The sequence below is a fragment of the Mus caroli genome, unplaced genomic scaffold (assembly GCF_978045245.1).
Source record: "Mus caroli unplaced genomic scaffold, Mus_caroli_1 scaffold_15, whole genome shotgun sequence".
Lineage (NCBI taxonomy): Eukaryota > Metazoa > Chordata > Mammalia > Rodentia > Muridae > Mus > Mus caroli.
In genome coordinates, this window is record NW_028227270.1 from 7,873,315 (window position 1) to 7,885,594 (window position 12,280).

At 43.9% G+C, this 12,280-nt stretch overlaps 1 long non-coding RNA gene across 1 annotated transcript; it reads left to right on the forward strand.

Annotated features, from left to right (window-relative positions):
- The first annotated feature begins 291 nt into the window (after positions 1-291).
- Positions 292-7,009, forward strand: LOC110308325 (uncharacterized). Its single transcript, XR_002379548.3, has 4 exons — positions 292-364; positions 498-619; positions 743-833; positions 4,743-7,009. It is a non-coding gene; the product is annotated as an uncharacterized LOC110308325 (long non-coding RNA).
- Positions 7,010-12,280: the final 5,271 nt, after the last annotated feature.

Genomic DNA, 12,280 nt, shown 5'->3' on the forward strand with positions numbered 1-12,280 from the left:
GTGAACATTAAACTCTCCTACTTCTTAAAAACAAACAACAATAACAACAAAACCCCCCAAACTGTCCTGAGGTAGAGGATAAGGAAAGGTAGGAGAAGAAGGGGTAGCCTGGCACAGCTGTGCACACCTGTAACCCCAGCACTTGAGAGGCTGTGAGACAGTATCACAGTGCTGCATAGTGAGTTCTAGATCAGTCCGGGCCACACAGGGAACCTCTGTCTTTAAAAAAGTTAGAAGTGGGTTAATGTATTACCAGCTTGGGCAAACATAACAAAAGAACACAAACGGTGTGCCTTTCAAAATAGAAGTCGTATTTTTTTTTCAGAGTTCTGGAACTTAGAAGAACAAGACCCAGGTGTCGCAGGTTTGGTTTACCGTCCTTACTGTGTCTGCAGGGGGTACCCCTCTATGAGCATACACCCCTGTGATCTAGTCATACTGAATTGGAGACTCACTTTTTTTTATCACCTCATTAAATTAAAATTATGTTTTCCAAGGTCCTCGCTCCCGAGACAGTCACATTGGAATGTGGAGAGAGGCTGTACAATTCAGTCCATAGTACGAGTTGGCTGGATGGTTTATACCACTAATGAGCCCTTTAAATAACTGCAGCATGGAGGTAATTGGAGTAGCCCACAGAACTTCCAAAAGTTCCCCTTATTTTACGTGATTGCTACAGCAATATTTCACCCAACCTCCTCTTCCTGTCATTGCATGTTTATTTCTGCCTGTCTCTCTCCAGGGACCCTGAGACTCAGACTCTGACCTTGGTCATTGCTTCACAGACACCATATCCAGAGAACTTGACTCTAACCTGGACTTCTGTTATTGTGGTGAGTGTCGGTGTTCTTTCCAGAATGATAAAGTCACAGTCTCTTGTTTGAGTCTAGGGAGTTGGGTTTCTACCATTTGTGGCTAGTCTTAAGTAGATCTAGAAGGCATTTTTATTTGTGGAAATTTTGATCTAGTGACATAGTCGTGGGAAAACATTTTTAAATGCCATTCTTAGCTGAGACTTGAGCCTACATTTCTAAAATAGCAGTTAGCTCTCATCCGTAGTAAATGAATCTACCCCTGGATAGTTCTATGGTGGCGGGAAAGAGACACAGCATCCCGTATTAAAGATCAGAAAGCAGTCATTCTGTGACTTAATGGGGTCAATTAAGAAGAAATCAAGAACAACGCCACTATTCACAAAGAAGAGAGAGAGAGAGAGAGAGAGAGAGACCTTCACTGGCTGTTCAGGTATCCAAGAAGGGTTAAGAACTGAGCCCTCTGGCTTCTCATTAAGCCATCCTCCCAATGAGATGGGTGGGCTGAAGCCAGTATGTTTGAGAGACAGGAGCTGCTTAGTGTGGCCTCTAATAAAATGCCTCAAACATGTTACCTCAGAGGCTGTAGACAGCTACTGTGCTAAATTATTCATCCTGACTTTTACTGGGTACCTTCCTCCCATTTCAATTACTTGGGATTTTTATAGAAAATTGCCTGTGGGAATTTGACCCCTCCAACTGCCTGGTAATAATCTGGCTTGAACAGCAAACACAGCGTGGGTTAGTTCTGGGGCAAGCCAGAGCATTCTCAGAAGGGTTTGAGAGGGGCTGCTCTGGGCTGCACAGACAGCTAAAAGTTTGTCTTCAAAAAACTGATGCTATTCGTGAGAATCTGGGCTATTTATGTCCTAGTGGGAAAAGCTAGAAATGTCACTCATACCAAGATTTGAATCCAGTTTGTTTAAAATCGCAGTCAGCTTTGATATAAAAGCGTTCACCATTAACTGGTGGGCATATGAAGGCACTGTTGAACATCTGTATCAAAATATAAATAAATATCTTTTGTAGGAGGGTGTTATAACTTATGCATATAACTTGTGATTCTCTAGCTCCAGCCACCCGAGTGCTAGGATGGCAGATGGAGAAATCACGCATTGTATATGCACAAGGTTAGATGCCCAGCAGATTCGTTCTCTGTCCAGGGTACCACGTCCCTGCATTATTTCATGTAATGTTGACAGTCATTAAGGAAGTAAGCTTCTACATGAACCCAAATTTGCAAATGAGAAAACAGGTTCTAAGGAAATAATTGACTGGATATTCACACAACTTGTATATGGTGAATCTTATTTCATAGTCAGAGTCTTCATTGCAATGGCAATATTTAGTTTTTAAAGTATTTAGCAGAGAGAGAGAGAGAGAGAGAGAGAGAGAGAGAGAGAGAGAGAGAGAGGGGAGGGGGGAGGGGGGAGGGGGGAGAGGGGGGAGAGGGGAGAGGGGAGAGGGGAGAGGGGAGAGGGGAGAGGGGAGAGGGGAGAGGGGAGAGGGGAGAGGGGAGAGGGGAGAGGGGAGAGGGGAGAGGGGAGAGGGGAGAGGGGAGAGGGGAGGGGGGAAAGGGGAGGGGGGAGAGGGGAGAGGGGAGAGGGGAGAGGGGAGAGGGGAGAGGGGAGAGAGAAGAGCTTCCAGGAGTCGGTTCATTCTTTCCATCTTGTGGGTCTTAGGGACTGAACTCAGGCTTGGCAGCAGGTACCTTTACCAGCTAACCATTTGTTTGGTGCCTGCATATTATAGTATTTTGAAGTTAAGCTATGTTTGAAGGAGATAGGAATAAATAGATACATACCAATGCCCTAGTTCCAGCTATAATTAAAATCTTTTTTTTAAGAAAAGAATTATTTATTTTATGTATATGTGTAGTACATGGTAGCTGTCTTCAGACACACCAGAAGAGGGCATGGGGTCCCATTACAGATGGTTGTGAGCCACCATGTGGTTGCTGGGACTTGAACTTACAACCTCTGGAAGAGCAGTCAGTGCTCTTAACCATTGAGACGTCTCTCCAGCCCCTATACTTAGAGACTTGAATGTCCCCCTAAATGACTTAGTGTTAAAGTCTTATTCCCTAGTCTGTGACACTGTTGGAAGGTAGAGGACTCTACATGGCCAGATTTCCTACAAGTTAGAAAATTGAGGGCATTCCCTTGAAAGAGATGTCGAGAATCCAGCTACTTCTCTCTCTCTCTTTGCTTCTTCAGACTCCAGGAGGCACATGTTGTCCCATAATGTCCTCCCTGTCATGACTCACTTGCCTCACAGGGACACAGCAACAGGGGCAGTTGATCACATGAACCAAAACAAACCTCTGACACTATGAGCTAAAATAACTCTTTTCTATTTTTAAGCTGAGTATTTCAGGTATTTTGTTATAGTTCTGCAAAAACTGAGTGTTTCAGGTATTTTGGTATAGTTCTGCAAAGCTGACTAACACGGTTTGTTGACATTCCATTGCCAATGCAAATAATTTCCTCTGTTAATGTCAATGATATCCATAAACATAAGAGCATTGCTTTTGCATCTCCTACTATATTATGTTTTACATTATGGTATCAGGCTTGTTTCATTTCTATCTAAAGAATTCTTTCCTGATAGATGACCTGGGGGAATCTAAACCAAGGCCTAGGTTACACACCCTTGTTTCCATCTATGTCGGGTGGCCAGCGGGCAACAAGAGTCACCCAGAAGGCATGAAGAAGTCTTGGCTCAAACTTAGATGGAGGATAAAGGCCAATACCTGAGGGAGATGGAGTAGAATTCTTGGGTATTGGTCCTTTTTCCCCCAAACACCCTCGAACACATGCCATCCACTGTGGAGATGAGGTACTGAAACATCTAGAGGCCTTTGTGTGGCTCTCAGTAATGGACAGCTGTAGCATCATTCCTCAAGGCTATACTTCACTGAGGCCATGTCTGGGGCAAGAGGTCAGCATAGCTCTGAGAAGGGCAGGCAGGGAAGGACAGGTGGTCTAGCTCAGATCTGCACTGAGGCAACAGTTGGTCACTAAGGTAGCAAGGAGGGACCTAGAAAGGACCACATGGAAGGTGACAAGAAAAGCTGGTGCTCTTTGTGCACTGAGTGTCACCAGTGTCCCCACACTCAGTTACACAGCCAGGAGCTCCTCATGAGCTTAGAATGATCCTGGGAGGCATCTTAAGACTTCTAAAACATGACTGTGATCAGGAGTTTAAGCCAGATAAATACTGTCATATTTCCACCAGTGAGCTTTTGATGCCCTGGGGAAACAGGGACAAATCCAAATTAAGGGGGAGAAATTATCCCACTTTAAGCTTTTGAAGATTTGGAGGAGAAACATGCAAAGGCCAGTAGGGTTCCCTCCAACCTGAGCCTGGGTGGGGCTTTCAGAGCCTTGGCTCCTCCAGATCTCCTCAGAGGCAACCTTCTTCCTCCCCATGCCTGCAGCATTCAACCAGAACTAACTACTTAGCAAAGGAACACAACAGAAAGATCCCTTTAGCTGAATTATGATTAAGCAGATCTTTAGAGATGTGTTCGCTTTACTGTGAAGAGTGGCTAAAGAGGACCACAATCTCATAGAAGATCACAGGCAGCCAGGAGCCCACTGAGGGGCTGCTAATCGGAAAACACCTTGACCGAATCCACACATATCACTCAGTATTTCTCTAAATTAAACCAACCCGAAGATAAAGAACCCAGCTTCTAGTTGGCCCCGTCCATCAAATGCTATAGTATAGAGTAGCTACATAGACTAGCATGCTCTCAGTGGTCCTCAGTAATAGCATCTGCAGTTATCACGTTTCTTGATTTTCAAGTTATTGCCTACTGCTCTGCGTTATGGCCCTTCATCGTTCATTTGGAGCGACTTGGGCTCCAGTGGGCTGTTGCTAGCATCCTACAGCCTTGGGACTTACTTGAACTCTTGCTCTTTCTAGGGAGCAAATACTTCATGGAGGCTTGTTTTCCCACGAGCCAGGCACGATAAATGGATCCAGCAGAAGTGAACGAAACCGAAACCCAGGCTACAGTTCTGTATATCCTGGAGCACCCAGAATGATGCAGACCCTTCAAGTTTCTTAGTTTACTACTTTGGGGATATTTTGAAGAGATTTTTTTTTCTTCTTCTTCTTCATAACCTCAAGGCCAATGTTTCAGAGTTGAACTGCAAATGTATTCTGCTATGGCCAGAGATTCATGGATATTTCAGCTACTTCTTAGGCTGTTCAATTTCCTGTTTCATTGATCAGAGAGACCATCCTTGTCCACACAGGAATTGCAAGGTTTTTGTAGTAATAGGATCTAACAATCTACAGCAGGTAGAATAGTTCCTCTTGATCTTCGTCTGAGAAGTCCCCCTGTCAGGAGGTAAGCAGAAGACAAAACCACTGTACGAATTGGATTCCTACGCCTTATGGGTGCTCCAGGATATACAGAACTGTACAAAGCTAGAGGTCCCGAAGTCGGCTTTACAGAAAGCAGGGACGTGGCTATAATTGGGCTCTAGCCCCAAGGGAGTTTAGCTTGAGTTTTATGTGAATACATCCCTGGGTTCTGTTGCCTAACTATAAACAAACAAATGAATCAATAGCAGCCATGTATTAGCCATTGAGTCAGAGGTGAATTTCATGTGCAGTATGTAAAGGACATGTGCCGGTGTCTTCTCCTGGACACTGTGTCATCTTTATGTTTGCTGTGGAATTATGACATTGGAAAATTGGTGCCCCCCTTAAGGTCCTCCAAGGGAAAGGAACTCATGAGCAGTTTGCTAAGGGACTGCCTGTCAACTTGGACTCATCACGGTTTCTTGCCTTCTCTCTACCTGTTTTCTGTTTAGACATCACTGCCTTCGTCTGGCTGTCACCAACATGTGGCCTGGCCTATAACAGTGGCTGTACCTGAGTCTCTAATCCCTCCTCCAATCAGTTGCTTCTTGGAAAATGAAAGCATATGTCTGAACGTGTTCTTTTCCTGCAGGTGCCTGTGTTGGTCTCTGTCCAGTCTTCTTGCTCAGGGAGCCACACACTCCTTCAGAGTGACAACAAGATACCTCACAAATTGCAGACTAAGCCAAGCATTTAACGGCTAATAGTTCTGTGGGGAGACTCAAGAGATAACTGGTGTTGGTGTTGACCAGAGAGAGCTAGCTCAGAGGGTGTTACAAAGAGAGAGCTAGTTCAGAGGTGGTTGCAAAGAATGTGTTCATAACCCCCCAGCCCTCATTCTCTCTCTTCCACGATACTCCTCTTTGCCCCTTTGCCTCACCCTGTTCTCCCTTTGCTCTGATGGCTTAGGTGGATGAGTAGATGGGGTTGATATCTGCTCCTGAGTTGGTCACTTGCTGCTGTACCCTGAGTTGATTTCCTCAGCACATCTGGGAACATCTGCCTACACTGAAGACTTTCTGAGCTTGGAGGAGCATTCAGTCTATAGTGTCCAACATAGCTCCTGGGGCTTAGCCATTGCTTCTTCAATGGTGGTGGTTTGCTTGAGCACATTTTCATATTCTACTACTCTCAAAAACTCACTTAAAAGTTTTTTTTTCCCCACCCCAACCCCAGACTTGCATATTGGCTCTTGGAAAAGTCTGTTCAGTGAATACCTTGATGCCCTTGTCTCTCAGGAAGCCATCATATATATTTGTGGCTATAAATTCCTACCTTCCTATCCTGCAACAGACTTTACAAGGTGGTAAGCAAGAGATTCTTTCAATGTGTATTTAAAAGTCAAATTAAAATTCCAGCTTCCGTATTTTCATTTTCTTGGATTTTGATGCTGTTTGTGTAGAGAATAAAAAAAGAATGTAAAGATAGTCGAGACAGATTACATTTATGTCTTAGTTTGGGTTTCTATTGCTATGGTGATAGAGCACCATGACCAAAAGCAACCAGGGGAGGAAAGGGCTTATTTCATCTTGCATCTTGTAATCTGTGATTCAAGGATAGGAAATCAAGGCAGAAACCTCGATGTGGGACCTGATTACAGAGGCTGTGGAGGAGTGCTACCTACTGACTTGCTCCTCGTGGCATGTTTTCTTATACATTCAAGGACCATCTGCCTAGGGGCAGCACCACCACATCAATTATTAATTGAGAAAATACCCCACTGGTTTGCCAATAGGTCAGTCTGATGGGAGAGTCTTTCTCAATTGAAAAAGATTCCTTCTTCCCAAATGACTAGCTTGTGTCAAGCTGACAAAAGAATCAACCAGGATAATTTAGAACAATTTAATAAACCAAGGGGCAATTGGATTCTACTCATGTTCAAATCAGTCATGACATGATTGTGAGTCATTTGGTGGGCTGCCACTTTTGCCTCTAAGGAACCTCTTTCCTGTGGAAGCCAGGGAATAATTCATTCAAATCATGGATTAAGGATTTATTACATATTTTCCACAGTAAAGAACATATTGCTTTGCTATTCGAGTTACAGAAGATTTGGCGCTCTCTGAAGAGTTTTTAAATATTTCATTCCCCTCATAAAGTAGAGCTAAAACGTTAGTACAAATGAGATAATTGTTGAAAGTGAGATCTAGGACAGAATAGCCCCAAGACTACTACCAGCTGAGAGTGACCTTCGTGTTATGGAAAATTAGTCTGCCTTTCAAAACCAAGTGAGCTGACATTATTAAACTCTTATCTTATTAAATATTTTACAAGTATTATTTTACTTAATCCTTAAGGAAATGCCTGACTTTGAGGTATATATGCACATTATAACACAAAGAGAACACTGAAGCCCAGGGAAGTAGAGTCCAGAGTGAAGTGTAGAGAATGGCTTCAAGTTCTATTTGCTTCATCTTTTATCCATAGGACACTAGGCAGCATGGGATATCCATATGAGGAATCGCCTCTGCAAATGGATGGCTTGACAAGTGTGCCCCAACTTGGTTGGGGTCCAGGCCCCCCAAAGCCTCCTCCATGTGGGAAGATTGATGGAAGAGGCTGGATTGCTTTGCCCTCCAAAGGCAAATTTGCACAACCTATGTGTGATAGCTTTGCGTCTTAGCAAGAGGATCATCTGTTTGTTGCTGTGTCTTGGGAAGAGGGGAGCAGAGAGGGCAAGGTCCTAGATGGCCTTCAAGGGGGTCTTTCTGGAGCATCTATTTTGAGAAATGGCCTCTATCTCACCTGTCAGGAAAAAGAATCCTACGATTTCTGCAATGGACCTATCAACTCTCCTGAAAGCAAAGCTCAGCCTTTAACTTATCCTTGAACTTAGGACCTTATAGACTCTGAGAAGACCATCTCAGCCACAGTTAGTACAGGAAGCACGGCTCAGACTACATTTTTGCTGCTGGACAGTCAATGTTGATTGTCTGGTTTCTAAGACATTCAGTGATCACCGACAAAGAACTCTATCACCTACAAAGGCAAAAATTATTTTGAGAAATCCAAGGCAAAACAAAACGTTTTTTTTCCCCCCTAAGGAAAGCTGAACTTAGCTTTTGATGAAAATAAGGCTATTTCAAATGACATCATTGTTTGTCTCTTCTTGCTATCTCTTTTGGAGATAGCTCCGGGTTTATCCCTAGCCAAAACTAACAGCTGGACCTCTTTTGAGAATTTTAAAAAGCCATGCTTTTATTTACTCTTGAGAAATCTCCTGTAAAGGGGGTTTCACGGGGACTTTGTTGGGCATCCGGCCCTAGCCTAGGAAAACAAATCCAGGATGACTTTCTGGATAATCTGTTATCAAAGGGTCAAAGTTCACACCACTGAGACGGGATATTGTTCCAGTGGCTGTTTCACTTAGAACTCCCTTAGCCAGTTTCCACAATCAATAACCTGTTAATTGCTTTTCACCTTTCTTTCTGCCAATAAATAAATACTTGGCGGTGGAGCCCACACCACCGAGCTTGTACTCCTTCACACAAGGGAGTGACTTCTGAGTACCTCTTATGGGTAAGCCTCTATTCTGGTTGACACAGTACATGTCACAAGATTGAAATGACCTTCTGCTTCTCCAGGTGAGTTTAGGGAGATGTCAGCACATGCAAACATCTAAGAATCAATCACCATTAACTGAAGGATCTGCTAGAAGAGCTGGGGTAGCCGTATAGCTCAGTGGAATGTTTTTCTGGCATACACAAGGCCATGTATTGATCCTCACCACTGCATAAAGCAGGTACGGTGATGCACACGACGGATGGTGTTGCCTGTAATCTCAACATTTGGGAGGTGGGCACTGGAGGATCAGAAATTCAAAGTCTTCTTCAACTAAATGGCTAGTTCTAGGATAGCCTGGGCTATATGAGACCCTGTCTCAAAAAAAAAAAACAATAAAACAACAGAACAAAACAAACAAACAAACAAACAAAAAACAGTAACAAGATATCTGTAAAATCAAACTTAAAGACAGTCTTTGTAAGGAAGTCAGGAGGTAGAATCTTAGATGAGAGGAATTTGAGTTGTAAACAAAATTATTGGCAAGAATTCCCCAACTAGATGTGAGACCCAGAGAATAAGCATGATTAATTTACACATGCAATTGGAACAGTAACCACATTAACCATTGCCATTGTGCTTAAACTTATTGTATCCAAAACTCATGATGAAATTTTATCCCGATGTGAGTGCTGAGAGACTTACAGTACTAACAACCCAGTGGGGTTTTTAAGACAAGATTAGATTATGAGGGTTTTGGTCTCAAGAATGGATTAATTTGTTAATAGATATAGATATATATAAAACAAATGAGTTTGCTTGAGAATGAATGTTATAATTGAGTTTTTTTCCTATTTCTTGTGTGTGTCCTTCTTAAGCAGTGCCCCACACCATCAGTACTCTACACAGTCCCTAGTACAAAGGAAACCATCACTGATAAAGCTCCTAGACCCTAGATTCCCTGTCTCTAGAACCATGAGCTGAATAAGCCTTTATCCTTTATAAATCACCTAGTCTGTGGCATTGAGCTATAAAAACAGAACATGGACTAAGAGGCATTCATTGTCTACGAGTGCTATTGTCTGGACGTTTTAGCTCTACTATATAGCCTGAATAGGCCCAGAACAGATTCTACTGTACATTGAACCTCATTGACAAAGAGATCCTTCTTGCCCCCCTTCCTTCCATCTTTCTGCTGCATAGAAATGAATTAAATAGGGATTCTAAGGAGGCTGGCATGTCCTTGCCCCTGCTAAAAGACTTATTTCTAAAGTGATTGAGAGATTGCTATTGGTCTTAGAAAGATATTGGCCACTGATCTAATGTGTAACCACTCCCTGGATCCCCTTTTTCTTGTGGAGGTCCTGTGCTCAAACTCTGGCTCCCCCTCCACCACTTGGGCCATGGTATGCTTAGTGTGGCTTCCCTGAGATGTAAAGAGGTCCAGCCAGTGGATCCAGACAAAATAATGTCCTTGGCAGAGATGCCAACATGGAAAACAGAGGAAGTCTAGCAGATAACTGGCTTCCTCCGAAGGGACTGGGGAGTTTCTATTGACCACAGTGATTTGTTGGCACCAGCAGGGGATGGAAATCAGACCTGAGTCTCCACTTGACTGTGTATCCTGGCAGGTTTGACAAGGACAAACCACACCAGGCAATGTGAGTAAAAGGAACAGGGGGCTGGGGCGGTCCCCTTCTGTGTAGAGTTTCTAGAAACCTAGCTGAACTCTCAAGAAGTGAGTCGAGCCACACATATAAGGAACTATGGACTCCACATCAGAGGGGCCTGCTTTAGCTCAGGGATGAACAGGGGGACTGGTACAGGACTCTTTGAAATGTAACAATTTCAGAACATCTCTTTCCTAGCAGTAAAATGAGAGTTGACCCAAAGATTACCCCATAGTGTGCAGAGAATAAAAGACTGTGGAGTACTCAGTTCTAAGTGGGACATTAATCTCTCTCTCTGTCTCTCTCTGTCTCTCTCTGTCTCTCTCTGTCTCTCTCTGTCTCTCTCTCTCTCTCTTTCTCTCTCTCTCTCTCACACACACACACACCAAGGACCAAGGCTCAAGGATCTTTATGGAAGAGGGAGTGAGAAGATTGTAAGAGCCAGAAGTGACTGATAACATCAAGGAAACCGTGTTTTCCAGACACAGTGGTGCATATGGCTGTTGTAATTCTTAATTATTGTTGATCTGTTAATACTAACGGTATAGTACCATCCCAGTTACAAAAAGGACTTTTTACATCGGTTATCTCAGGAATTTTTAGTCCTGGAATGTGAAGTAGAGTCAAAACTGGGCAATACAGAGAGGGTTCCTTGATTTGGACGAGACAGAGCCTGCAGGGTTGAGTGGCTACCTTTGGGTCTAAGGTCAGTGGTGAGTTACTGTTCCCTTTTGACTGTGACAGGTCCCCCCAAAAATGTGACACAAGTCTCACTCAGTACCTGTGGCTCCTCCCACACTTCTTGCCCTACCCCTACCCTAAACCTCTACTTCACTCAAGGTCACGTCCTGCCTCCAGACAGTTTACATCCAAGGATTGTTCCAAGTGCAAAGTGTGGGGATGGAAAACTTAAATCCTTACCTGTTTGAGAGCTGACATATGGGATGCATTGTGGTCTCTGTTGCTATGGCTCAGCCCCTAGATTAACCCTGATTCTCCCACCTCCTGACAGATATTCCCCAGTGAGCCTCCCGCATGTCATGTTTGGCTTTTGGGATTGTCTCCCAGGCTCCATCTGGTCAATGGCAAACACAGCTGACTCAACAGTTTATGAACACTGCACATAACACTTGGCTGACCACTGGAAGAAATTCTTAACAACGGTTGAACACTGGCTGCCACACTCTCACCTGACTCTGGGCCCTACGACGGATGTTTCTAGTCCTAGTGACAGCACTCAGGGTGAAACTCACCTGGAACGTCACAGGCAGGAAAGAGTTGCTGTCCCTTGCATCCCATAGGAATGAGTCCTCTGGTTCAGCAGCCATCTATCAGTCACAGGAAAGCACGAAGCTTTCTATCCACCCCTGACTGACTGAGACAAATGCCAGCTCTGCAGTAGGGGCTTAGCTGTGTGACTCAGTCCTCTTGCCATCTCGACTTCTGGCCTAAGGAACACCCAGGCACAGCCCCACTTAGCTTCCCAAGTTTTCCAGGATGGCTCATTCAGGATCATGCAGTCCTCCCACCACCTTTTCCGCAGCAGTGACACTCAGAGGCCACCCTGAACCGGATAAGAGCTTTCACTTGTTAACATTCAAACTGAAACAATGCTCGCCTGCAAGATAATTAGGCACGTGACAATTTGGTGAGGTCTTCTTAGTACAGCCATTTTAACAATAGAACATTTTGTTGTGAAAAGTTAAGTTTGGCAATAAAACTTTCAGTGTGTGTGTGTGTGTGTGTGTGTGTGTGTGTGAGTAGGGGTTGGGTGGGGGTGAGGAACTCTTGATTAAACCACAAAACTGAACATTCATTATATTTTTCTCTAAGCATTTGACAAAGCAACGAGGACACATGAGCACAGTGTACACCAAACCACACTCAATCAATGCCTTCCCCATTTCTCCTTCTGATTTT